This window comes from Chanos chanos, chromosome 15, assembly GCF_902362185.1.
Source record: "Chanos chanos chromosome 15, fChaCha1.1, whole genome shotgun sequence".
NCBI classification, from domain to species: domain Eukaryota; kingdom Metazoa; phylum Chordata; class Actinopteri; order Gonorynchiformes; family Chanidae; genus Chanos; species Chanos chanos.
The window spans coordinates 17452721-17458720 of NC_044509.1; positions in this window are offsets into that span (position 1 = coordinate 17452721).

Sequence of the window (6000 nt, forward strand, 5' to 3'; positions counted from 1 at the left end):
TACAAAATGGTGTGTGCCCAGCGAAATACTGTATGGTTACAGATATTAATTTATATTTTGTAACAGTATTATTTAATTGTCCAAAAAAAATTGCATTATCAGTTTCTAAAATCATGCAAACATGATACAAATTCTAGAGAAAAATTCTATTCTTCGAACACGACAGACTGATTTCTTCGACAATGATTAGCCTTCTCTAAGTCACACTGCACCCAAACAATATCCATAACTACATCACTACACCACCCTCACACTGAAGGCCTTATGCTTAACATAACCCAAACAATATCCATAACTACATCACTACACCACCCTCACACTGAAGGCCTTATGCATAACATAACCCAAACAATATCTATAACTACATCACTACACCACCCTCACACTGAAGGCCTTATACATAACATAACCCAAACAATATCCATAACTACATCACCACACCACCCTCACACTGAAGGCCTTATACATAACATAACCCAAACAATATCCATAACTACATCACTACACCACCCTCACACTGAAGGCCTTATACATAACATAACCCAAACAATATCCATAACTACATCACCACACCACCCTCACACTGAAGGCCTTATACATAACATAACCCAAACAATATCCATAACTACATCACTACACCACCCTCACACTGAAGGCCTTATACATAACATAACCCAAACAATATCCATAACTACATCACTACACCACCCTCACACTGAAGGCCTTATACATAACATAACCCAAACAATATCCATAACTACATCACTACACCATACTTCTCTCCCCATCTTTACTCAGGTTTGTAGTTACTGTAAATTTATAAGGAACATTTTCTCTGAAAGAGAACATTGCTGACCTGGGAAACCTGGCGACAAGATAAAACATAGACCTGTACTGCACAGCCTAATTTTAGTTGCAATTCAGTCTTGTCCAAAAGTTCATTTCCTGGGTTTGCTTTTGTACGGAAGAGTAGAAATCTGACTACAGGTCTTTGGAAAGAGATTCATATGTGAGGAAATTTCATTGCCAACCTCTTCCCTCAGAATGAACAAAGCCTGTGTCATTATACCCTTTGCTATCACTAATCGCATAACACAACGCTGTAACGGTCATATCTTCTTATCAGAACTTTGTGGTCTTTTAAGAGCTTCATAACTCAGCCCAGCACTGGTCCCACTGGCTCCACTCCACAGCTCCTCTGACCCAGCAGACACAAACCAACCCACACCCTCCCAGTATCAGTGTCACAGGGCTACGCTACGATGCACGGGCCAGGACCTCAGACGCCATAAATTAGCGACGGCCTCGTTCCATCAGGACGTGACCTGCTGGAAGAGCGTCTGTCAGCGAGATGGGTCAATCCTTTTTTTTCTGCGTCTGTTCAGGGAGAGGACAGTAATTCAGCTCTGGGACTGAATAAAGGAATGAAAAGTGATGGGTGAATCACTGTATATGTATAATTCATTCTTCAGTCTGTGAAGAACAGAGCTGGGAGCTTCTTCACTCCGGGACGTTGAATGAGTGAGACACGCCAACATGGCTACTCTAGATTAGAGTAGAGTAGAGTAGAATATAACAGAACAGAATAGAACAGAATAGAATAGAATATCACATTAAATTGCCTGGTGCATTTCTGTACACAAAATTTGCTACTGTACAGCCAAGTCACATGTAGACTACAGAGAGCCTACAGAACTTGGTTCCATGAAATACTCATCTTCAGGTCTTAAGTGACACCACAAAGATACAACAGTGACAAATTTTCCTGTAACTTTACATTCGTTTACTCAAACCAGCTTTGCCAATACAGTTACTGGCTTTTAACAGCACAAATTACTGTAAATTTCAACAAAATACAATACTGGACTGTAATTTTGAAATTGTACTACCCTATCTGAATTTGAAGGTAAAATCAAAATTCTGTAAATTGTCACCTTACATAAAAGTTCAAAATTACAGTCAACAAACGTAATTCCACAGTGTAATATTTTACAGTGTATCCCAAGGTGCCATGCATTCTCCTGTAATCAAAGATGGATTGTTTACAAATCCATCACACCATAATTCCCACAATGCATAGCATTCCTCTGTACAACACTGAACAGTAGCTGAACAGTAATTCCCTTTCCATGCATTCACTACACGTTTTTCTGCAATGCTCTCGTCGGGAAAGATCCAAGGCTTTAGAATTCCTCATCCACAGAAAACCTAAGAAAACCTCTGTCTTTCCATATTCTAAATTCAACTCTAAGATTAAGTGCTTCATGTAAGATTAGGTTTGAAAGAGATGGAAAAATGAAAGATGAAAAATCTCTTTGTTTTGTCTTCTAACATTAAAATAATAATCTCGTGTATTAGCTTAAAGCCGTATGAGTTCTGCTGACCGTGTTTCAGTGAACGGAGTAAGCACAGAGCGTCTGACAGCGGCTAGTCACATGCGCAAGACTGTGGTGGCCGTTGTCTCACGGCGGCACGTGCGCCTTAAGTAATCTCCCATTGTGTCTCTGTGAGACATGACTGAAGTACACTGCACAAAGCAACTGGATAAACAGGCTACGCCGTCACACTGTAATTACAGCACTCCGGCTAAGGATTGCCTCCCACCGCCGGCTTTTTCCAGACTTACCGGTATTCGGTGAGTGACAGACAACAGTATGGGTTACCTCAACATCGTGTTCATACTCAAAATCTGAATTTGTTCTGGGTCTGAACTGTCTACATCACAAAACAAACTACAGTGCGTGATGCTGCTCAGAGCGTGGATGCCGTTGCAAGGTCGCGCCGGTGTATACGGGGTTAAGCGCGCGGTCACGGCGGTCCGGTGCGGGTCAGCTGGTGAGGTTAGAGGAGGGGAAGGAGACTTGTGCTAGAGTTTAAGAGATTACACGGATTCCTATGGCTAAGCCTCCTGCTTATGCTAACCATATTTTCAGTTTTCCTGCTGAATCACTACCCCCTATTGAGTTATGTTGTTGCCGTTGTTTTTCTCTTAACCTTAGCACATTAACAATACATGCCGCAACGCAAATGTCAAGCGGATGCCCTGACGAACAGCATTATGCCACTACACTAATAGTCCTTTAGTGCATTCAAGACAGAGGACAAAGTTACCAAACCTGACGGAGAGGAATGTGTGTTGCCATGACAGCAGTTAGAAAAAAAAAATAAAAAAATCGGCAGAAACATATGTTGGTGTATCCTCAGTGGGAGCTTTCCTCAGTGGGAACCCTCATAGGAGATTAACCCAGGCCCTCTTCTTAAGCATATTTCTGGTCTGGACAAAAATTAAGCGATCTGGAGTTGGATTTCAAACTACCCAAGCATACACTGCAGAAAATGTGTGAACTTTATAATCACAAAGTGTTAGAAGCTAAATATAAATGCACTCAGTTCTGCCTGCACTAGGGAACCCACTGACCACTGCTCAGTATCAGAGTGTAGACATGCTCATGTATTACACAGACTCAGTTCATCAGAACTACAGGAGGTCCATCTGCACCTCTGAGTCTGAGCCTGATGTAACCCTCATCAGAGCCAACACTGTCAGCAGGCCATAACCATCTCTCTTCAACAGCACACACGCACACACAGACACAGACACACACACACACATATATACACATATACACACAGACACACACACGCACGCACCTACACACACACCACACACACACACACACACATACACACAGACACACACACACACACACACACACACACATATACACACACACACACACACACACACACACATATACACATATACACACAGACACACACACACATACACACACGCACACACACACACACACCACACACATATACACACACACACACACACACGCACATACACACACACTCGCACACACATACACACACACACACACATATACTCGCACACACACACACACACACACACACACAGACACAGACACACACACATATACACACATACACACACACAAACACACACACACACACACACACACAGACACATGGATTTACAGTGCATGTACAACAGCATTTTTACGCTGTTAAAGTTAGTGCTGTTGTACAGCCGATGGTTCAAGGTTGCTGAGATAATGACAGGTTCAGCAGTTACCAAATAACAATCTCTGTCTCATTACGCCACATTCACGGACTGTTCAGCACAGACTAAACTGATCTGCAGCGGCTCACATGAGCTGACATACTTATGTGTTGTATAAGAATCATCTCTCATTGTTGGACAATATTACGCTATTGTTTGGATATTAAACAGCTGACCAAAAGGATTTAATGCCTGAAAAAAAAACCCCACTTGTGCTGATTACTTGGTTTAGAGTTCTTTTAGCCTGGATATCACCAAGAAGCTCAGAGATGGACTGCTATCACAGTGCACAAAAAATGGACAGTGCTGTAAAACACAGGAGGGTTATGCATTTACGCCAGCTAACGGAGGGAAACAAAGTTCAGCCGATCCCGTGAATACAGGTTCAGGTTCAGGTTCAGGTTACTTTATTTGTATCCGTAGGTAGATTTGGTTCGCAGTAGACGCGTCATCATCCATCTTGACACACGTTTTACAAACAACACAGACAATTTACGAACATAATAAAAGCACTCAGGTTCCAATCCTCACTAAACCACTAAAACTAAAAAATAAAATAAAATAAATGACTAAATGAACATTGCTTCTGTATCACATCATCTGTGCAGTGTTGCTACGACGTGTTCATCTGAGCAATGGCTGCTGGAACAAAGTTTTTTTTGTACGGCTTTGTTCTGCACTTTGGGACCATGAACCTTCGTCCAGAAGGAGGGAGCTGAAATGCAGTGTGCAGTGGGTGGGAGTAGTCATTTAAAATCGAGCCAGTTATCCTCTGTAACTGTCTGATGTACAGGGACGCTAGGTTAAACTGTGACTCACCAGTCAGCAGACTGGACCATTTAACAATTTGTTTCAGAGAGTTTCTGATCTTCAAAGACAGGTTTCCAAACCATGACACCAAAGAAAAAGATCAAATTGATTCAACAAAAGCATGATAAAATAAGATCATCGTGGTTTTGTCAGTGTGGAAAACAGACAGTTTCCTCAATCAAACCAAACACTGATGCCCCCTTTTTGCACACAGCTTCGCAATTTGCTTCAAAGTTCAGTTTTGAGTCAATAATTGTTCCCAGATATTTGTAAGATTTCACACATTCCACTGTCTGCCCCTTAATGGATGTGATCTCATGTGTGTGGGCATGTCTTCTAAAATCAGTCATCGTGTCTGTAGTCTTAGATATGTTTAATCAGCTATCAGGTCTTTGTATGTTTAATCAATTATCATGTCTTTAGTCTCAGATATGTTTAATCAATTATCATGTCTTTAGTCTCAGATATGTTTAATCAGTTATCATGTCTTTACTCGTAGATATGTTTAATCAGTTATCATGTCTTTAGTCGTAGATATGTTTAATCAATTATCATGTCTTTAGTCTTAGATATGAAGTTAGGACTCCTCATACCGCTTGACAAAGCTGTCAATGATCAGGCCATGGCTGGTCCCATTGTCCTGAAGTTGACTAACAATAACTGAGTCATCTGCATACGTTAAGATGGTCCAATTCTCACACCTACTCTGACCCGTATTTGTGTAGAGGATAAATAATAAGGGTGAAAGCACACATCCTTGTGAGGAGCCAGTTGAGGAACAAACCTGATCTGACAAAATCCCATTGACCCTATCTCTTTGTGTCCTATTAGTTAAAAAGTCAAGAGTCCAGCCCACAAGATTATTACTCAGGTCAAACTGTACTAAAAGCCTACTGGTTAAAAAATGGGGTTGAATTGAGTTAAAAGCAGAGGAAAAATCAACAGAAGTCTAGCATGAGACCCATTTCCCTCCAAGTGACCGACAATTAAGCAAAGTGACGGTGGCCTCCTCTCCACCTCTGTGTGGCCTGTATGCAAACCGCATGGGATCAAGAGCATGCTCCGTTTTCCTTAGGATTTCCAATCTTACCAATACAAAC